At 46.6% G+C, this 23,585-nt stretch overlaps 1 long non-coding RNA gene across 3 annotated transcripts in view; it reads left to right on the top strand.

The window, feature by feature from the left end:
- LOC135041996 (uncharacterized) overlaps window positions 1-23,063 on the top strand; it is a 114,946-nt gene extending 91,883 nt beyond the window's left edge. For all 3 annotated transcript variants that reach the window (XR_010235340.1, XR_010235346.1, XR_010235350.1), the window contains exons 3-4: window positions 21,790-21,898; window positions 21,988-23,063. This is a non-coding gene — a long non-coding RNA (uncharacterized LOC135041996). The remainder of the gene's footprint in view (window positions 1-21,789; window positions 21,899-21,987) is intronic.
- The last annotated feature ends 522 nt before the right edge of the window (window positions 23,064-23,585 follow it).

Genomic DNA, 23,585 nt, shown 5'->3' with positions numbered 1-23,585 from the left:
CCCAAACGGGCGGGAGAGTGCGGATGACTCTGCAGCACCGAATGAGAGAACTCCAGGTCCTCCTTTGCCAGGGTATCAAATTTGTAAAATTTTACAAACGTGTTCTCCCCCGACCACGTAGCTGCTCGGCAGAGTTGTAATGCCGAGACCCCTCGGGCAGCCGCCCAAGATGAGCCCACCTTCCTTGTGGAGTGGGCTTTTACAGTTTTAGGCTGTGGCAGGCCTGCCACAGAATGTGCAAGTTGAATTGTGTTACAAATCCAACGAGCAATCGACTGCTTAGAAGCAGGTGCGCCCAACTTGTTGGGTGCATACAATATAAACAGCGAGTCAGATTTTCTGACTCCAGCCGTCCTTGCAATGTATATTTTTAAGGCTCTGACAACGTCCAACAACTTGGAGTCCTCCAAGTCGCTAGTGGCCGCAGGCACCACAATAGGTTGGTTCAGATGAAATGCTGATACCACTTTAGGGAGAAAATGCGGACGAGTCCGCAGTTCTGCCCTATCCGAATGGAAGATTAGATAAGGACTTTTATAAGATAAAGCCGCCAATTCAGATACTCTCCTGGCAGAGGCCAGGGCTAGTAACATAGTCACTTTCAATGTGAGATATTTCAAATCCACCTTTTTCAATGGTTCAAACCAATGGGATTTGAGGAAATCTAAAACTACATTTAGATCCCACGGTGCCACCGGAGGCACCACAGGAGGCTGTATATGCAGTACTCCCTTGACAAAAGTCTGGACCTCAGGGACAGAGGCCAATTCTTTTTGGAAGAATATTGACAGGGCCGAAATTTGAACCTTAATGGATCCCAATTTGAGACCCATAGATAATCCTGATTGCAGGAAATGTAGGAAACGACCCAGTTGGAATTCCTCCGTCGGAACCCTCCGATCCTCGCACCACGCTACATATTTTCGCCAAATGCGGTGATAATGTTTCACGGTGACTTCCTTCCGTGCCTTAATCAAGGTAGGAATGACTTCTTCTGGAATGCCTTTCCCTTTTAGGATCTGGCGTTCAACTGCCATGCCGTCAAACGCAGCCGCGGTAAGTCTTGAAAAAGACAGGGACCCTGCTGTAGCAGGTCCCTTCTCAGAGGTAGAGGCCACGGTTCGTCCGTGAGCATCTCTTGAAGTTCCGGATACCAAGTCCTTCTCGGCCAATCCGGAACCACTAGTATTGTTCTTACTCTTCTTTGCCGTATGATCTTCAATACCTTTGGTATGAGCGGCAGAGGAGGAAACACATACACTGACTGGTACACCCAAGGAGTTACCAGTGCGTCCACAGCTATTGCCTGTGGATCTCTTGACCTGGCGCAATATTTGTCCAGTTTCTTGTTGAGGCGAGACGCCATCATGTCTACAATTGGTCTTTCCCAACGGTCTATTAACATGTTGAAGACTTCTGGATGTAGACCCCACTCTCCCGGATGAAGATCGTGTCTGCTGAGGAAGTCTGCTTCCCAGTTGTCCACGCCCGGGATGAACACTGCTGACAGTGCTATCACGTGATTCTCCGCCCAGCGAAGAATCTTGGCAGTTTCTGCCATTGCACTCCTGCTTCTTGTGCCGCCCTGCCTGTTTACATGGGCGACCGCCGTGATGTTGTCCGACTGAATCAACACCGGCTTTCCTTGCAGGAGAAGTTCCGCCTGGCTTAGAGCATTGTAGATTGCTCTTAGTTCCAGAATGTTTATGTGAAGAGACTTTTCCAGACTCGTCCATACTCCCTGGAAGTTTCTTCCTTGTGTGACTGCTCCCCAGCCTCTCAGGCTGGCGTCCGTGGTCACCAGGATCCAATCCTGAATGCCGAATCTGCGGCCTTCTAATAGGTGAGCCTTCTGCAACCACCACAGAAGTGACACCCTTGTCTTTGGTGACAGGGTTATTCGCAGGTGCATCTGCAGATGCGACCCTGACCATTTGTCCAACAGATCCCTTTGGAATTGCATGGAATCTGCCGAATGGAATTGCTTCGTAAGAAGCCACCATTTTTCCCAGGACTCTTGTGCATTGATGTACTGACACTTTTCCTGGTTTTAGGAGGTTCCTGACCAGATCGGATAACTCCTTGGCTTTTTCCTCTGGAAGGAAAACCTTTTTCTGAACCGTGTCCAGAATCATTCCTAGGAACAGCAGACGAGTTGTCGGGATTAAATGGGATTTTGGAATATTCAGAATCCACCCGTGTTGTCTTAGCACCTCTTGAGATAGTGCTAAAGCTGTCTCCAGCTGTTCTCTGGACCTTGCCCTTATTAGGAGATCGTCCAAGTATGGGATAACTAATACGCCTTTTCTTCGAAGAAGAATCATCATCTCGGCCATTACCTTGGTAAAGACCCGAGGCGCCGTGGACAATCCGAACGGCAGCGTCTGAAACTGATAGTGACAGTTTTGAACAATGAACCTGAGGTACCCCTGGTGTGCGGGGTAAATCGGAACGTGTAGATACGCATCCTTGATGTCCAAGGATACCATAAAGTCCCCTTCTTCCAGGTTCGCTATCACTGCTCTGAGTGACTCCATCTTGAACTTGAACTTTTTTATGTAGAGGTTCAAGGACTTCAGATTTAGAATAGGCCTTACCGAGCCATCCGGCTTCGGTACCACAAATAGAGTGGAATAATACCCCTTTCCTTGTTGTAATAGGGGTACTTTGACTATCACCTGCTGAGCGTACAGCTTGTGAATGGCTTCCAACACCCTCTCCCTTTCGGAAGAGACGGTTGGTAAGGCAGACTTCAGGAAACGATGAGGAGGATCCGTCTCTAATTCCAACCTGTACCCCTGAGATATTATCTGCAGGATCCAGGGGTCTACCTGCGAGTGAGCCCACTGCGCGCTGTAATTTTTGAGACGGCCCCCCACTGTCCCCGAGTCCGCTTGAGAGGCCCCAGCGTCATGCTGAGGTTTTTGCAGGAGCCGGGGAGGGCTTCTGTTCCTGGGAAGGAGCTGCCTGTTGGTGTCTCTTCCCTCTTCCTCTGCCTCGTGGCAGGTACGACAAGCCCTTTGCTCTCTTATTTTTGTAGGAGCGAAAAGGCTGCGGTTGAAAGGTCGGTGCCTTTCTCTGTTGGGGAGTGACTTGAGGTAAAAAAGTGGATTTCCCGGCAGTAGCCGTGGCCACCAAGTCTGATAGACCAACTCCAAATAACTCCTCCCCTTTATACGGCAAAACCTCCATGTGACGTTTTGAATCCGCATCGCCTGTCCACTGTCGTGTCCATAAGGCTCTTCTGGCTGAAATGGACATAGCACTCATCCGAGATGCCAGTGTGCAAATATCCCTCTGTGCATCACGCATATAGATAAATGCATCCTTTATTTGTTCTAACGACAGTAAAACATTGTCCCTATCTAGGGTATCAATATTTTCAATCAGGGATTCTGACCAAACTACTCCAGCACTGCACATCCAGGCAGTTGCTATAGCTGGTCGTAGTATAACACCTGCATGTGTGTATATATTCTTTTGAATAACTTCCATCTTTCTATCTGATGGATCCTTAAGTGCGGCCGTCTCAGGAGAGTGTAACGCCACTTGTTTGGATAAGCGTGTGAGCGCCTTGTCCACCTTAGGGGGTGTTTCCCAGCGCGCCCTAACCTCTGGCGGGAAAGGGTATAATGCCAATAACTTTTTTGAAATTATCAACTTTTTATCAGGAGCAACCCACGCTTCATCACACACGTCATTTAATTCTTCTGATTCAGGAAAAACTGTTTGTAGTTTTTTCACACCATACATAATACCCTGTTTTACGGTATCTGTAGTATCAGCTAAATGTAACGTCTCCTTCATTGCCAAAATCATATAACGTGTGGCCCTACTGGAAAATACGTTTGAATTTCTACCGTCGTCACTGGAATCAGTGCCCGTGTCTGGGTCTGTGTCGACCGACTGAGGCAAAGGGCGTTTTACAGCCCCTGACGGTGTTTGAGGCGCCTGGACAGGCATTAATTGATTGTCCGGCCGCCTCATGTCCTCAACTGACTGTTTAAGGGAAGATAAACCATCACGTAATTCCACAAATAAAGGCATCCATTCTGGTGTCGACCCCCTGGGGGGTGACATCTGCATATTTGGCAATTGCTCCGCCTCCACACCAATATCGTCCTCATACATGTCGACACCACGTACCGACACACACCGCAAACTCACAGGGAATGCTCTAATGAAGACAGGACCCACTAGCCCTTTTGGGGAGACAGAGGGAGAGTCTGCCAGCACACACCACAAAGCGCTATATATACAAGGGATATCCTTATATTAAGTGCTCCCTTATAGCTGCTTTAATATATATATATATAGCCATTAATGTGCCCCCCCTCTCTGTTTTACCCTGTTTCTGTAGTGCAGTGCAGGGGAGAGACCTGGGAGCCGTTCTGACCAGCGGAGCTGTGACAGAAAATGGCGCCGTGTGCTGAGGAGATAGGCCCCGCCCCTTTTTCGGCGGGTTCTTCTCCCGCTATTTTTCCAGTCAGGCAGGGGTTAAATATCTCCATATAGCCCCTATGGGCTATATGTGAGGTATTTTTAGCCTTGTATAAGGTTTATATTTGCCTCTCAGAGCGCCCCCCCCCAGCGCTCTGCACCCTCAGTGACTGCCCAGTGAAGTGTGCTGAGAGGAAAATGGCGCACAGCTGCAGTGCTGTGCGCTACCTTATGAAGACTGAGGAGTCTTCAGCCGCCGGTTTCCGGACCTCTTCACGCTTCAGCATCTGCAAGGGGGTCGGCGGCGCGGCTCCGGGACCGGACTCCACGGCTGGGCCTGTGTTCGATCCCTCTGGAGCTAATGGTGTCCAGTAGCCAAGCAGCAAATCCACTCTGCATGCAGGTGAGTTTACTACTTTCCCCCTAAGTCCCACGTTGCAGTGATCCTGTTGCCAGCAGGACTCACTGTAAAGAAAAAAACCTAAACTAAACTTTCTCTAAGCAGCTCTTTAGGAGAGCCACCTAGATTGCACCCTTCTCGTTCGGGCACAAAATCTAACTGGAGTCTGGAGGAGGGTCATAGGGGGAGGAGCCAGTGCACACCACCTGACCTAGTAAAGCTTTACTTTTTTGTGCCCTGTCTCCTGCGGAGCCGCTATTCCCCATGGTCCTTTCAGGAACCCCAGCATCCACTTAGGACGATAGAGAAAAAGGGATGCTGTCTGCCGTAATGTGTAAAAAGGGTACGCTGTCTGCCGTAATGTGTAAAAAGGGGAATCTGTCTGCCGTAATGTGTATAAAGGCGACTCTACCTGACGTAATGTGTAAAAGGGGCTCTAACTGGTAGAGTGGCGCTACTGTGTGGCGTAATTTGAATAATGGAGACTACTGTTCACCGTAATATGAACTGGTATTAGTTTGTGGTCACACCCCTTCCCCATGAAGCCCAGCCCCTATATATTTTCTGCGTGCCTGCGGTGCGCACTGCCATTATATTACATAAGGCGGATGCCGATGCTGGTTTTTGCACACAGCGCTAAAATGCCTAGTTATGGCACTGCCTAGGGGTGCCATGAAATAAATTCTGATGCTCTAGGGCGCTGAGATTAAAAAAAGTTTGGGAATCACTGCTCTATTCTGTAACTAATGCACATTTTACCTTGTGTGTTATGGAAGTCAAGAACGACAGCCATTTGTTATCCTATTCTTATGTGTGAGTTACTCAATCCCCAATACAATAAAGTTAGTTCTACAAAGGGTAAGGGCTAACTCCTGGAGGTCATGTCTCCTTCTTATCGTAATACTTGTGTTTACCAAGTACACCATGCTATGGTTAATTTCATGTGTCTTGTTTCAAAAAGAGTAAGAGGTCAGGAGGTAATGTGTTGTAGGGTCAAGCAGTGGGGCCCACCAGAAGTTTCCCCAGTATGCTTGCATGCCAAATCCAATACCTCTTTTGTTTCTTAGCCTTCTCTTTGCCGACTTGCCAGTATTCCTGACAGGTCTTATGAAAGGGATGGTGAAGCATAGTAAAACCTACACCACCCAGCAGTCTCGGCAGGTTTTATTCCAGTGCACACACTGGATGCAGGGCTGGCCCTGGACATAGGTGAACTAGGTACTTGCCTAGAACAACCTAGCTCCAGAGGGGGTGCCCAGGGACAGGCTGGGCTTCCAGTGTCTTCCAGGATATTGGGGTGAGGGACTAGGAGGAGGCCCTGGGCCGACAGCAGCACTTCCGGAAGGCAGCAGTCCTGTACAGCAGGGGGCTGATTTGCTGCTGCTGTTTCTCCCCATCTCTCCCTCTGTAGAAGTGGCTGCTGCCAGCACACAGCTCCACCTGTCTCCCCCTGGCAGCATTGCTACAGACTGGGTGGCTTGGATTCCACAACACAACACTGACCCTCCGTCCAGGGTGAGGGTGGGGTACCAGCGTTGGTGTCTATGTGATTTGGCTTTGTCTTATAATAGAGTTGCTCCTCTCACCTTACCCTGAGCTGCCTTATTCCTCTGGAATTGTACTTGTATCTATCTCCCTCTATTTTGTCTGCCTGCTTTTGGGCTTTGCCATTTTGGTCCTGCTGCCAGCAACAATTGTTATGACTGACTTGTGAGTATGATAGCTTATATCCTGCTTTAGTGAATTTCTCCTTTACTACAGTTTGCATTGTACTCCTGCCTATAACTATTTTGAGCCTGTATGTCATGAATCTGCAGCTTTTACCACCTGAAGTGAGACTTAAGCTGCGTACACACTAGATGACGTATGTATCCAGATGATACAATGGGCATACACACTTGCCGACCCTGGGGGGCGACAGAGCGATGTGGAATGCCATGCTGGATTCTGCAGCATGGCATCGCTAGCAAGGTCTTCCGTTGGCCCTGATGCAGGGCTGACCAGAAGACATCACTTACAGCGGCATGGGCATGCATATTATGCATTCACTCTGCCCGGTGTGCTCCGATTTAATGATATGTCAGTCTGATCCATTAGATTGGACGACATATCACCTCTTGTGTACCCAGCATAAGTTGTGACATAAAGGGGATGCACTAAGCCTGGGAGAGTGACAATGTAGAGAGATAAAGTACTAACCAATCAGCTCCTAACTGCCATGTTACAGGCTATGTTTAAAAAAATGACAGGAAATGATTGATTGTTACCAGTGGCAGCTCCAGAGGTGGGGCTGCAGTACAGTCCAAAATTCAAATTGGAGAGCCACACCAACTGTAACCCCAAATACTCCAAAACCTCACCACCTGGGACTCACTGGTAGTTGGTGTGGCTCCCCTATTTGAATTTTGGACTATGCTGCAGCTCCATCTCTGGAGCCACCACTTTAGTTTATCTCTCTCCACTTTATCTCTCTCCAATGCTCAGTACATCTGCCCCATACTCATAGGAATCGGAACTGGGGGGGCAAGGGGGCAGCATGCCCCCCCAAACGGGATGGAGGCGCGGGTGAGGTGGAGCGCTTACCCCCGGATCCCCGCGGGCGACTCCTCCTGTAAAATCAATGTGCTGCCGCTGCCTGCTATGCCCCATTTCCTCCTAGCCGGCTCTTCACTGATACATTACTGGGAGGGAGGCGTGGCCATACTGAGCCTGCTGGGACAACCCTGCCTCCTCCCAGTAATACATCTGTGAAGAGCCAGGCCGGCTAGGAGGACATGGGGCATAGCAGGCAGCAGCAGCACACTGATTTTACAACAGGAGTCGCCCGGAGGTAAGCGCCGCTCACCCACACTGGGGGGGTGGGGAGGTTTGGGGCGGGGGCGCTAAAATGTCATTTTTACTACGCTCCTCCAACCTCAAAACATTCCAGCGCCCATGCCCATACTGTATTATATATTTCCCATCATAATTAGCAAATGTGGGCATGCTCCATCAGCCGCAAACAGGCTTGAAAAATATGCCCAGCAAACGTCCTCATCCTTTGCCTCTTAATCTGTACCGCCAGTTCTCTCAGGCCATTTCCTTGGGGAATCGCCATCTCTTCAACAGGTGCTCCCAAGTTATTAGTGTGTGTAAGAAGCAGGTTGACCTGTTCTTTATTTGCCATGATCTTCAGAAGATGTGTGAGAGGGTGGGTGAAATGGAGGACATCATGACCCAGATGAAAAGCTATATTACCAGTCTTGTTGCATATGTGACTACATGTAAACAAAAACTCTCTAACCTTGAAGTTCAGCTGTTCATTCTGTTTGTTGGCCTCCTTGAAAGAGCTGAGGGATCTCATCCTTTTAAGACTTTTATTGAAAACTGGCTGATAAAAGAAAATGGTTGAGAGGCCTCCTCCCTGTTAGAAGTGGGAGAGTGCTATTGCACAATCTCCAACATTGCTCCCCCACGGATGGTGATTCATTCCCTTACCAAGATGGTTGCCACTACTACTACTGCGTATGCAAGTCACCATCTCTTTACGGACATTTCTCCCTTAGCTCCTGAGACCTGCAAAGCTATTAGCTGCTAAGCTGCTGTTCCCATAACTGTAGTGCATCTAAGAGACAGCCACAGACTGGTGACCTGTCTGAACCCCAATCTTGTTCCTGCTCTTCAGTCAGTGCAACAGTGAGTATAGCTGTACTATCACTTGCTCAATAAACCGCACTGTCTGGTTAAGCTACACTGAACTTATCCTTGGATCAAATCACATTTTCCGCTGGTGTTTACATTAAGTCTTCCAAAACACTACCTGAACACACATTTTCAACAGGTTATGGGCCCAGGCACATCAGTGTGAAAAAGGACCTACTGTGGACACAAGACTTCCAGTATAATGGGATGCTTACATTACAGAAGTGCCCCAGGCGCACTCTGAAGTTTGATACAAATGGTAGAGCATAGCTGAGGCACCATCTAGGACACACAGACAGCTAGAACCAGCCCACAGTGGCACTATCTACCACAGAGGCATAGTCCTGACAGGATTGGTTAAAGAAGCTTTTTGCTTAAAGGAAACACTGTTGGAATTACATAGTTGAGGTTGAAAAGAGGCAAACTGCTATCGGGTTCAACCTGTATTCTGTGTTAATCTATACATATTATTATGTGCCTGCTGAAGTAATGGCTTAGTATCAAATTAAAACAATGATTCATACCGCTTCCAGATAATGTAATGTCCATCTGTTAAATGCTATAGCCCTGGATACATTTACCAGTTAAGAATTTATCCAATCCGCTTTTAAATACATTTACAGAGACTGACATTATTACCCTCTCCGGCAGGGAGTTCCAAATGTTTATTGCCCTTACCGTGAAGAACCCTTTCCTATGTTGTGTACAGAATTTCCTCTCCTCTAACCTAAGCAAGTGCCCACGCGTCCTATATAGAGTTCTTTTAATAAACAAATCCGCTGGGGGTGTGGCCACGGCGGCATCCGGGTAGGCAGCAGAGCACGGGAGCTCCCCGGCAAATTAATCCTTTCACCTCTCCTGGCCCCTGCTCCGGAGCCTGTGCCGCATATTCTGACTGCTGAGCGCTCGGGGCAGCGGTGAACGTCCCCCGGCTGTCTCTGCAGAGTGTTTACTGTCCGCGCCGGCTGCCGCTCGAGTTTCCGGCCTGGGCCGCAGGAGCATCCCCGGCCTCGAGTTTGGCGGTGCATAGCCGCGCTGCCGTGGGTGCACGCGGGCACGTCCCCGCGGCGAAACACCCCGCAAGTTACGCTGTTTGGAGCCCGCGGCACCCCCCAATACCCGGGGATACTGTCTTCCACTGCTCCTTGCCTGGGATTTCTGTGCTGGGCTGAGCTGCTGGGGGTTGGGGGAGGCTGTGGGCCCGGTGGCCATCTTGGATGCAACTTCCTCCCCTCATATTATACTGCACTGAGACTGTGGGACAGATTGTAGTGCCTGTGGGTGTGCTGCCCGGCTCCCTATTATCCTGCCTTCACACGTTGCCTTGGTCCACTGCCCTTTCCTGTATCCCTGGGACCTCCTGGCTCACCCCTCCTAGTTACCACTGTTTTTGGGGCGCATTTGATACTACATCGCCCGCTCTCTGTTGGGCCCTCTGGCACTGAATACTTGGGACCTGCGAGCCGGCTGAGCCCGATTGGATCCGTGTTGTGCCCGGTTGGTGATCTCAGCGCGCTAATATGGTGAAAGGCGGTCAAAGCGCGGCTGCGGCCAAGCTGGAGAAGTTTGCCCGCCAGTCCGCCACCCAGCCGGTGCAGCCATCTCCTAAAGCATCCTCTCCCACCCGCCCTGATCCCCTGGCTGGGGCCGACTCGGGAGCGGCTGTGCAGCCCCCCGCTCCGTCCATTCAGCAGGTACTGGAGGCGATTGCGGGCAGCGAACAACGCTTGTCAGACAAAATGGAGAAGGTGCAGTGCGATCTTTCTTTACTACGTTAGGATGTCCAGAGAATCCGGGAGAGAGTGGGGGAGGCCGAGACGCGGGTCTCCAATCTGGAGGATCTCTGTGTCCCCCTAAAGCAATCCGTGTCGGCGGTCTCTCAGCAAGTTTCAACAATACAGACCAAGCTTCTGGATATGGAGGGGCGCCTCCGTAGAAACAATGTGCGGTTTGTGGGCCTGCCTGAAAGGGAAGAGGGGGCACACCCTGAAGATTTCTTGGAATCCTGGCTCAAAGAGGCGTATGGTGCGGAATCCTTCACCTCCCAGTTTGCGGTGGAGCGGGCCCACAGGGTTCTTTTCCGGCCTTTACCTCCAGGAGCCCCACCACGAACTTTCATTGCCAAATTTCTACATTATAAGGACCGGGACTCTGTGTTACGCCTGGGTCGCACGAAGGGCCCCCTGCTTCGGAATGGTGTTTGGGTGTCGGCGTTCCCAGATTTTGCAGCTGACGTCCAGAAAGACCGGGCCCAGTTTCTGCCTATTAAACGGCGTCTACGTGACCTGAATCTTCCCTACTCAATGTTGTTCCCCTCCAGATTGCGGGTGGTCGCAGACGGGGAAACCAAGTTCTTCAGCTCTCCACGGGAGGCGGCGGCCTGGCTGGACAGATATGCTCCAGGCAACCGTCAACTTGCTCCGGACTGATATCCTGATCTTCTTCCTACCTGGGCCTTCTACATGCAAGTATATGTCCGGGGAGCACCCCCTTGTTACGGTGGTTCTGGACTTTGTTGCGTTGTGTTACATACCTCTAGGGTTTCTTTTTGTATCGGGTTTTTACGATACGCATTAGTTTGCCGTAAGCACTTGGATCTCCAGGGTTGGGTTTGTTAGGGATATGTGTATGCCGCTGTTTGGGAAGGTATACGGGGAGGGGGGTTGGTGTCTGGGTATTGTTGGTTTCTATGCAGGTTCTGTTTTTTTTTCTTCAGTTTATTGTTTTCTATATTTTTATTTTTGTTTTTTTCTTCTATGTGAGGTATTGATGTGCTGTTTGGGCCGGATAGGCTTGTGGCCCGGGGTCTGCGGACGACGCTGTCTTCGGGATAATGTATGGTGTAGGCGGGTAGGGGTGCAGGCGTTTTTGATTCCGAGGTCCCTTAATCACCCTGCGCGGTGTTTCTGTGATGTGTGCTGGATAACCACTTGGGTAACATGCCTGCCTTGACATTTTTGGCGTGGAATGTCCAGGGTATCAATAATAAAGTAAAGAGATCCCTGGTACTCAAAATGGTCAGGAAATATGACCCTGACATTGTTTGTCTGGGCGAGACTCATTTAGAAGGTAATGGACTGATGTCGCTCCGCAGGCCTTGGGTGGGATGGGCGTATCATTCCTCTCACTCCTCCTTTTCCCGAGGGGTGTCAGTTATGATCAAAAGATCTGTCCAGTTTGAATTGCTTATGGTAAATACTGACCCTTGTGGTAGGTTTGTGTTCTTGGACTGCAAATTGAATTCTCGAAATTTTTTCCTGCTGTCAGTTTATGTCCCCCCACCTTTTTCATATGATGTTTTGCAGAAAGCCACCTCATTTATTGCCTCCTCCCCCCATACCCCTGTTATTTGTTTAGGGGACTTTAAACAACGTGTTGGATGTCTCCCTGGATAGGTGGAAGTCCCCTTTGGCTCTTGGGGCGGGGGGTACCCCGTCTAAATTTGCAGACTTTCTAAGTAATATGCAGTGGGTAGACGCCTGGAGGGTACGAAATCCTGTACTTAGACAGTTCTCCTGCTTCTCCGGCACACATGGCTCATTCTCCAGAATCGATCTGGCCCTGGTTTCCCCTGAGCTTCTGCCCAGAATTCTAGATGTTCACTATGAGGCGCGGGGGGTGTCCGACCATTCACCCTTGCTGTTATCTTTGGAGGTGGAGTGCCAGAGGGGACAGTCGTATTGGAAGTTACATCCATCCTGGTTGGCTCAGTTGGGTGACTGCTCGGACTTGACATTAAAGTGGGAGGGTTTTTTTGCGGATAATGTGGGCTCGGCCCCGGTTCCTGTCATATGGGACTCATTTAAAGCCTTCCTGCGCGGTACACTGATCGGCAAAATCGCTGCACATAAATTGTCATGTAGGGAGAAGGAGAGGACACTTGAATCAGAGTTTAGAGACCTCGAGATCCGTTATCTGGCAGAGGGCACCTCTGCACTTAAGACGCGGTGGCTGACGGCTCAGGCGGCATGGCTGACCCATCTCTCAGATAAAAATGCGCGCTCCCTGTTGTTTCGGGCCACTAACTTGTATATGCAGGCGGATAGACCGGGAAGCTTGTTAGCCCGCTTGGTACATTATGACCGGCCTGGGTCTACGGTTGTGCAGATGTCTGGTCCGGATGGCTCCATTGCAGACAACACCCCAGACATTACGCAATTGTTCCTTTCGTACTATAAGGATTTGTATGAGTCTCGCCTGACGTGCTCTGCGGCAGACTTGGACATATATTTGGATAGTGTGCCCCTCTCCAGACTCTCCCCCGAGGCTTGCAGTTTTCTGGAGGCACCTTTGACTCTGGAGGAGGTGTCTGCGGCAGTGGGCATGTCCCCCAGTGGCAAATCTCCGGGCTGTGATGGCATCCCCACTGAGCTTTATAAAACACATATAGAGTTCTTTGGCCCCAAGTTGCTTACCATGTTCACGGACACGTTTGCTGCTAATCAACTTCCCCCCTCAATGTCCGAGGCTGTTATTATAGTGCTGCCGAAGCCCGGCAAGGACCCCCGCCTCTTGGAGTCCTATAGGCCAATCTCCCTTATTCCTACTGATGCTAAGATCCTGGCAAAAATTCTGGCAGTTCGGCTCAACTCTGTTATTAAGTCCATAATACATCAGGACCAGTCTGGCTTTATGTCAGGCATGTCCACGTCTATTAATTTGCGCAGGCTGTATACTATTCTGCAAGCTCCACATACCTTCCCCTCGGACTCGGTCGTGGTCTCTTTGGACGCGGCTAAGGCGTTCGATAGCGTTGAATGGTCGTACCTGTGGGGAGTTATGAAATGTATGGGCTTCAGCCCTAACTTCAAACAATGGATCAGACTGCTATATCAAAATCCGTGTGCCAAGATCTTGGTAAATGGTTATATTTCATCCTCCTTTACCCTGTCTCGGGGTACTAGACAGGGGTGCCCCCTCTCTCCTGCCCTATTTGCTATTGCCATAGAGCCTTTGGCCTGCCTGATTAGGACACACCCGGACATTGGGGGAATCACCACGGGCCTTTGTGTTGACAAGATCGCCCTTTATGCGGATGACCTGCTGTTATTCCTACATGATTATGTTGTTGACATGCCTGTTCTGTTGCAGGTCATTGAGGAATTCGGCGGCTTTTCTGGTCTCCGTATCAACTGGCCCAAGTCATTCATTATGCCCGTCATTGGCCCCCCACCCTTGGCCCCGAAGCTCCCCTTGCCGCTATGCTGGACGGATCAGTTTAAATATCTCGGAATTTAAATCACAAATAACCCTTCTGATTTTATACCCCTGAACTTGGACCCACTGACGCAACTGATTATACACAAGTCGAGAGCTTGGCGCAAGCTTCCGTTGACAGTGACCGGCAGGGTTAGTCTAATTAAAATGATAATTCTACCCAAACTGTTATACATTCTCCTGCAATCCCCGGTATATATCTTTCCGTCCTTTTTTAGGAAACTGAATGGTATATTATCATCCTTAATATGGGCCAACAAAAGGCCTAGGATAAAGCTGAATACTCTCACTAGGCTGAAGGCTGATGGTGGTTTAGCCCTGCTCAACTTTCAGTTGTACTACTTTGCGTCCCAGTTGTTTTACCTTAGTACCTGGATACAGGGCGGGGATGCCGGTACTTTACAATGGGCATTTCTCCGGTGTTACTACCCGGGCCTCTCTCCGGTGCAGGTTTTGCTGAGTGGGAGGGTTTCTCGGTACTCTCCCCCTGTTGTCTTCCAGGCCATGAAGATCTGGCTAGCTCTGAAAAATATGCTTGGGTTTGATGGCTTGGACTCGGATACTCCCCTCTGGCACTCTACTTCACTACCCGAGTTTGGGGCTCTTGAGGGCGGGGTGGTGTGGGCTCCATACTCCATTATCTCCATATCCCAATTGTACAGTGATGATACGCTGAAATCGTTTCAGCAGTTAAAGGAGGAATTTGGTCTACCTAATTCTCATTTTTTTAGATTCCTACAACTCCGACACGCCTTACAATCGCAATTTCGGGACTCACCCCTGACGCTCCTTCATTTCCCCATAAAGACCTTTTTAAGCTCGCTGGGACGGGTTAGGGTGATTTCTTTTACATATTCGTACCTATTGGGGATACTTCACGCAGACCCTCTCTCGGGACTCCGTGAGCGCTGGGAGGGGGATTTAGGCCCCATAGGCGAGGAGGACTGGGAGCTTGCCCTGGAATACCCGGGTGTGGTGACTAAGTCACTCCGATTTCAACAAATACAGCTCTTTATTTTGCACAGATCCTATATGACACCGGCTCGGTTGGCCAGGTTTGGGGCCGACAATACAGCTGTTTGCCCTAAATGTGGGGCTGATGGGGGGTCCTTTTGGCACCTTATGTGGGAGTGTCCGTCCATTCAGGTGTTCTGGTCTGGGGTCAGGTCGATTCTGGAGCACATGGGGATGCCTGGGAGTATGTTGACCTCGAGATTCTGTGTACTGGGAATAGGGGGTCCTGCTTCGGGGTCCAGATGGGAGGGCCTTTATGCTCGTAGTATTTGTGCCCTGGCCAAGGTGTGCATCGCACGGTTATGGATGGCCCCGCGTTGCCCTTCTGTATCAGCCTTTAAGGCACTGGTTAATAACACTCTCCTTAAAGACCGCTATGTATACATGAAAAACAATGCTATTTCCAAATATTCGAAAATATGGTCCCCTTGGATTACTTCTGTATACTCCTACCCTGCTCTTGTGCTATGAGAGTGTTGCGCCCTGGGGGCGGAGGGGGTCCTGGGTTCATACAAGGCCAGGATGTGATATTACTCATTCTTCATTACTTCATATACCTCACTAATTGTACTGTAATACTGCTTCTTGATGGTATTTTTTTTTTTGTGTTTTCGTTTTTGTTTATATCTTTTATGTTCTAGAAATTTTGGTAGGCTATGTTCCGGCTTACTAGTTGGAGCTGTAATTGGTAAATAATTGGGGAGAAAATTAAAATATTCAATATGAGAGTTCTGACCTGTTTACAGACATTAGAATGTTTCTTTTCCTTTTTATATTGCAACGTGAGTGTAGTAATAGAATGGGAGAAATTGCACATGTGATGTAATATACTTTACTTTTTCGAGATCACGTATGCTATAACCTGTTGCATTGCCTGTACTGTATTATTCAATTTCTCATGTTTAACGAAATGTCTGTATTTGTGATCCTTTTTTTTGAATAAACAAACTCTATTTAAAAAAAAAAAAAATCCGCTGCTAGCTCCTTGTAATTACCCTTTACATATTTGAAGATATTAATGTCTCCTCTTAGACTCCTCTTTTCTAGTGTATACATGTTTAACCTAGTAAGCCTTTCCTCGTACTCCAGAGACTCTAACCCTTTTATCAGTTTAGAAGCATTTCTTTGAACTCTTTCTAGTTCCCCGATATCTTTTTTATAATACGGTGCCCAGAACTGAACACAATATTCCAGGTGCGGACGTACCAATGATCTGTACAGTGGCAGGATTACATCTGCGTCCCTTGTCTCTATGCCCCGTTTAATGCACGCAAGCACATTACTTGCCTTCTTTGCTGCACTTTGACTTTGTGTACTGTTATTAAGCCTATTATCTATGAGCATCCCCAAATCTTTTTCCACCATAATTACCCCTATATTTTCCTCATCTAGAGTGTAGGATGCATGTGTGTTTATTTTCCAAAATGCATAACTTTGCATTTGTCTATATTAAACCTCATTCCCCATTTAAACGCCCAGGTTTCCAGTTTAACTAAGTCATTCTGTAAAGACTCCACATTGTCTACTGAATTAATTACCTTACACAGTTTAGTATCATCTGCAAAGATTGACACTGTGCTTTCCAGGACTATTCCTAGATCATTGATAAATATAGTGAAGAGCAGTGGGCCAAGAACTGATCCTTGTGGTATTCCGCTGACTACTGGTGCCCAACTGGAGAACCTCCCATTGACCACTACTCGTTGCACTCTGTTATCCAGCCAATTTCCAATCCATGTACAAATAATATAACCTAGATCAAGTTCCCATAATTTGTTGATCAGTCTCCTATGAGGCACTGTATCAAAGGCTTTTGCAAAATCTAAATACACCACGTCCACTGCTTTTCCATGGTCAAGATTCTTGCTCACTTCCTCGTAGAAGCTAATTAAGTTAGTTTGGCATGATCTGTTCCTTACAAACCTATGCTGACTTTTACTGAAAAACTTTGTGGCCTGTAGGTGATCCCCTATGCTATCCCTCAAAATGGCTTCCAATATTTTACCCACTATAGAGGTTAAACTAACTGGTCTATAGTTTCCAGAATCATTTTTATTTCCCTTTTTAAATAAAGGCACTACCTCCACTATGCGCCAATCCCTTGGTACCATGCCTGATCTAATTGAACTATGTAAAATCAAGTATAGGGGTTTTGCTAGCTGTAACCTAAGCGCCATAATAACCCTTGGATGAAGACCGTCTGGCCCTGGTGATTTATTAATTTTCACGTTACCTAGTCTCTCCAGTACTACTTCCTCACTTTTTTTTTACATTTATAATTTTAGCTGCCCTTATTGCTTTTTTTTATTTTTTATTACTTTCCTTTTAATACCGGAATGACTCCTCCCCTCCATTAGATTTAAATGTTTTGAAAGCACACCTCTTATTAGCCATTGCTTCCTTGATCTCCTTATTAAGCCACATTGGTTTTTGTTTAGTACTCCTGCGTTTACTGCTGATGGGAGTGAATTTGTGAATATAGTTTTCAAGCAACCCTTTAAAAGCCTCCCACATTTCTGATGTGTCCTTGTCTTGAAACAAAGCTTCCCAGTCAATGTCATTTAGTGCCTGTCTCAGCATATTGAAGTTAGCTTTTCTAAAGTTAAATGTTTTGGTCGCTCCCTTATAGCTATTTTTCTTAAAACTGATGTCGAATGTGATCATGTAATGATCACTGTTTCCCAGGGTCTCCCCAACTTTAGTGTTTGATATAATGTCCACATTATTGGTAATAACTAGGTCCAGAATAATTTTACCTCTAGTTGGGTCCTCAACTAATTGAGTCAAGAATTGATCCCTCAATATATTTAAAAACCTGCTGCTCCTAGTATTTACACATGAATCGTTACTCCAATTTATATCAGGATAGTTGAAGTCCCCCAACACTAGGATGTCCCCCATTCCTGATACTTTTTCAATTTGGTGCAAGAGTTGTTCCTCATCTTGTACGCTAATATCCGGTTGCTTGTAGCACGTGCCAATGATTTGTTTTTTTGCTTCAGTGCCCTCACTTGTGATCTCAACCCATAGTGACTCCACGTTATCTCCTGCCCCCTCAAAAATACCCTCTATTAAGTTTGGTTTTAGAGATGGTTTAACAAATAGACATACCCCTTTTCCCCTTTTGGTAGCCATGTCCCTCCTAAAAAGAGACTATCCCTACAAATTTGTAACCCAGTTGTGAGAGTTGTCCCACCAAGTTTCCATAATACCTATAATATCATACATAGACTTTGATGCAAGCCAATACAATTCCCCCATTTTACCCGATAGGCTTCTTGCGTTCGCAAGCATACATATTAGTTTAGCATCTTCCTTGCGCATTTGATTTAATGGTATCTTATCTATATTTACAAGTGCCTTTCTAGAATTACTCTTACCGACTGATAATCTCCACCCTCCCTTTCCACCCCCTTCATACTTAATACAGCCTTCTTTACTGCTTTCTAAACCCCTCCTCCTGATGTTAGTATCTTCCCTTATGCTATGGACATCACTTTCTATATACCGTATTGTTGTACAATAATCATCAGTATGTAATAAATTTGGAATATCTTGGGCAATACCCGTGTCAGTAATTCCGGTGTCAATACCCATGCAGATACCCTTGGCCTTGCCAGCTGATCTTTCACTCCCCCCTCCTCCTCCCCCAATTTGTTCATTACCCCCATCTTTCCTGTTCTTACTGTTTGACCCGTAGCTTCTAACTAAACCCTCCCCCCAGGCACCTAGTTTAAAAACTCCTCCAACCTTCTAACCATCCAACCCCCAGCACCGCAGCCCCCTCCTCATTCAGTTGCAATCCATTGCAACAAAAAAGATGGTGCCTGACCAAGAAGTCCGCCCAGTGTTCCAAGAACACAAACTCCTTTTTCCTGCACCAATTCCTAAGCCACACATTTACCTCCCTAATCTCCCTCTGCCTCTCTGGGCTAGTGCGTGGCACTGGTAATAGTTTGGAGAATATTACCGTAGATTTCCTTGCCTTCATTTTCTTGCCTAATTCCCTATAGTCTTTCTTAAGGACATCCCACCTACCACTAACTTTGTCATTGGTGCCAACATGCACCAAGACCGCCGGGTCTTTACCAGCCCCTTCCAACAATCTATCAACCTGATCCGCGATGTGCTGTACCCGAGCACCCGGAAGACAACAGACTGTACGGCAATCATGGTCCCAGTAGCAGATTGCCCTGTCTGTCCTCCTGACAATAGAATCCCCTACCACCACAATCTGACTATGTATCTCACTATCTTTTTTCCCACCAGTACCGGGGGGACCGCTCCTCTGGTTGCTAGAGGGAACAATCTCCTCCAGTTCTGTAATTTCCTCACTGCCACCCTCAGAATCTTCGTCCAATCGGGCGAATTTATTGGGGTTTGGCAGATCGGAGATGTCCTGCCTCCCCCTCCCCCTCTTCTTCTTCCTTCTAACTGTGACCCAGCTGTCTACCTGATCTTCCTCATCTACCAGTGATCCCCCCTGCAACTCCGCCACCTTTCTATCTAAACTTTGCTTGAGATTGTGAATGTCTATCAGTCGCGTAACAGTCCACTCTAGATCAGTTACCTGGGCTTCCAGGTCGGCCGTTCGCTCACATCGCGTACAGATGTACCAGCACTCGGACTGTTGTTCCAGGTGCGCATACATCATACACGACATGCACTGAGTGAGATCCTCAATCACGACCCCACTCATATTTAATATGCGCTAACTCCCTATTATAATCCGAAAATTAAAGCGAGAGGAACAGTCTTTATAAGGACATTATATAAAGGGACAAGGGACAATAAATTAAAAAGGACATTTATAGGATAAATTAAGTAAAAATTAAGTAAGAGACGAGAGAAAAAAAAGAAAAAAAAAAAGAAAGGGATAATCTATTAGGGACCAAAAGGACAATCAAGGATAAATATAAGACAAATTAAGTAAATTAGGTATAAATTAAAGTTACAAAAATACAGTAATGGACAAGGGAAACAGTTATACACAAAGTTAATACTTATCTGCTCCCTTTTTTTCGCCAGTAATCTGCAGCAACTCAGCCTCTGGCACTGCTCCCTGCTCAGCTTTCACTGCTCCCCGGCTCTCAGTCTCTGGCTCGCTCTGGCCGGCCACACTGCTCCCCAGCTCTTGGTCTCTCTCTGCCCAGCTCTCAGTCTCTTTTCTGCCCGGCCGCACTGCTCCTCCGGCTCCCTGCATGGCCCTTGCACCTTATAGTTGGTGCAGCCACTCCGTCCCGCTGCCACCTACGTTCGCGCGCGCGCGATCATGCTCGCGCTCCTGTTCCTCACTTCCGGTTCCAGCTCTCCACACTGCAGTGTGTCTCAGCATCTCTACAACCTTCTTCAGGTCACAGACATAGAAGATAAGACAAACATAGGCCTGTATTTACTAATAATCCGAGTTTGTCCGATTTGTGTCGTTTTTTTCTAAGTCCCAACACGGGAATTCACTAAGCACAAATCTCGGCAGAGTTTAGGCTATTCGTAATGGTTTTAACGGCAAAGTTCAGAAATACGAATGAATAGACCATCGGTCAAACACGGCTGTTATTTCATACAACACGGGTATTCACTATTCATTCGTATTTGGGTGTTAGTCTCTGAGGGCTCAATTGCGGTCATATTTTTTTACGGTTCGTTAAAAAAAGCAGCAAAAAAATAGACCTTCTTTTTTCAGGCGTGTTTACATGTGTTGCCACTTACAAATCATTCACACCTGAATTAGGATGCCTATAAAAGGATCCTAGGCCCATTTCAAACAACGTACACTCAGAAATGGCTGCAGGACTGTGGACCAGTGATCTTTTGTGTGCTGTGGGATTCCTCAGACTCAGACATCAGCCTGTAAGTTACCAGGGCCAAGAAACTGAACATGGGCAGCAGGTTGTACAGGTTCCGCGGAGGCTGCGCAGGCCTCGTTTTTTTAGGGGGCGTTTAAACTTGAACGCATTGTCCGATGACAGGGTCATTAGTGTGACAAAACATAGTGTGTACCGTTCTCACAATCAAATAATGTAATTTGCCGTGAAGGGCGATAAATTAGGGAACATGCATGTTCCCTAATTTATCACCCTTCACTGCAAATTACATTATTTGATTGTGAGAACGGTACACACTATGTTTTGTCATATTTTTCTCTTTACATGTAAATCCTAAAATGATGAACACTCGTTGGAAGTTCTTGTAAAACCAGATAAGTGTTCTTGGTTATAATCATACCCACCTGGCTATTTCCTGTATAATTCATTACCACACTCATAAGCGCTTATTTTCTCTACTACCTATTTTTGTCTATGTGTATACCATACACAAATTCTGTATTATGAGCCGCTACTCTTAAAAGGGTTAAGGAGTGTTATTTATATTATCGTATTACAGCACATCTGTACCAAAGCGCCTAGGTCTCCGCTACTCTAATCTTGATTAGTGGCCTGCTGTGTAGCCCATCTGTCCCAAAACACTTGATCAGGGCCTTGTGCTTCTGGTGTTGTTGGGCTGTGTTGTGGTGGTGGTGTGCTTTGCTGTGGTGGTGTACTCACAGGTGCTAGGTGGCTGATTCCTTCGATTACTGGCTGCATTTGTAAAATGATTGTCTCATCCATGTCACTGTGTTGCTGCTGTTGCGTCGGAATGCTGGTACCAGTACTAGAATCTGGAATTAGAATCATTTTGGCATTAGTTAGACATATGTTTGAGAAATTAATACAAAGCAATCAACATGGAACACATGTATTTAAATGGTGCTTTCAGATATCCAGCATAGCAACATCATCACTCTGAACTTAAATACAGACATATTCCTGTTTGTGACAAATGTGTCTGGTTACTTCATTCTTAAAGCAAGCACATGAGTTGTATGGTAGATCAGACATACTCCACCATAAAAACACACTTTAAACCATAATGTGTTGCCTTATAGTGTTTAAAACAAAAACATAGTAATGTTTCTGCATGTTTGGACAAACACATAAGTGAAATTGAGGAAAAAAACCTTACTATTTGCCAAGCTTACACATGTGTTTATGTTGCAGCATCTTCCACACAATCTGCTACTGTATGGCTGAAGTGGACATACATATCTTTACTGGATGTGGACAAGGCCATTTTGCTCAGATTCCATTTGATGTTTTATTGTTTTCGGTAAGTATAGCAGATTTTGATGTATTTAGAGTTAATTAGTCTAATTAAATGTATTATTATGAGATGAGTAATTTTTTTATTCATTACAGTTTCTTACAATCAAGATGAGGGGAGTGTGGTTGGCGTCTTGGAGATGTGTCTAAAATTTGGAGTGGTGGGACTGAAGAAACTGTAGACAATCTTCGTGGCGGGGTAGACTGCTGTGATTGGGACTGGCATCAGACCTTGCTTTCTTTGTTGCCACATGTATTATTGATTGGTGTGGTACAGGAGTCCACCTTCTGCTGCTCAAGTCTTCTTTTGATGGACCTAGTATTTAAAGTGTTCTTTTGTTATGGCCATTCATTTACAAACATAACCTATACTACAATGGACACTTTACCTGCTTCCGCAGCGTCATCATCATCAGATGTCATGGGAGTGACTGTAGGCCGACCAGTACTGCTTTTTTTCAACACTGTAAATAATGAAAAAAATAAAAGAACTCATTTAATCATGCTATTGTTGATACATCCACCCATTATGTTTATAAACATTACATCTTACAAAAATGGATGTTTTTTATGTGGGAATAATTTCGGACCAAAAACAATTTTTTTTGTAAAAAACACACATTGGCCAATAGCCATATGCACTATGGAAAGTGCAACACAGGAAATAATGTACAGGACACAGACATAGGACACAATTACAAATACATACACTAACAAGCCAAAACACACACATCTTCATTTAAAAATGTAATGTAATTAATGAAAGATGCAATATAGAAAATGCTCTGTGATGTGGCACTCCAAACACACATTAGCACAATATGAGCCAAAAAACAAAAAAAAAACAAAAAAAAAAACCCATCATAATAGTAAGGTAACTAAGTCTGCAGTGTTGTGTCAGGGTACAAATACAGACTCAAAATGAACCAACAAATAGTGGGTTTGTCTTAAACAAGATTGCATTCAGTACTAATGAAATTACACATGTAACTGGCTTCAAAGCCACTTTGCACTACTCCAGCCTCTAACATGTCAACCACTGTTTTTGAAACATTGCACATGGATAACTGAAATAAAATACATAGTCCTACTTTCAAACTGTAAAATGTGCAAAAGGAAAACATTATTGCTGGACAATTCAATGACACACCAAGTCCAAACTACACATGGAAAATGTACTGTAAAAATACCACATGACATACAATAAAGTACTATGTTACATTGGCTTTTGTAGAAAACATTACCCAAAACAATGTCTTTGCTGACGTACACATGAAGGTGGGAGTAACGTCACATGACACACATTTACAAAAAAAATTACGACAGAAGTAATGTAATAGAATGTTAAGACAAATACACATGCTCACCATCCTTCCTGTGCCGATCGGAATCACGGACATGGGTTGCAGACACTACTTCAGGAGGTATTAATCTCCGCATGGGCTCCTCATAGTCCACATATCTGGCAATATAGGGCTGTCCACCACCGGTTTTGCGAGCCGACTTTGCCTCCTTGGCCATTTTGGACTTGACACGTCGCTTTATGTCATAGTACCGTTTGCTGCATGTGTCCTTCGTCCACTTGACCACCCCCTCACTATTTACAGCAGCAACAACTTTCGCCCACAACACCGTCTTCTTCCATGTTGGCACCTTGGCGGACTCAGGCCCAAATAGCTGCCGCTGTTACTTCA

The sequence above is a fragment of the Pseudophryne corroboree genome, chromosome 2 (assembly GCF_028390025.1).
Source record: "Pseudophryne corroboree isolate aPseCor3 chromosome 2, aPseCor3.hap2, whole genome shotgun sequence".
Lineage (NCBI taxonomy): Eukaryota > Metazoa > Chordata > Amphibia > Anura > Myobatrachidae > Pseudophryne > Pseudophryne corroboree.
This window is presented reverse-complemented; position numbering and strand designations above follow the sequence as displayed.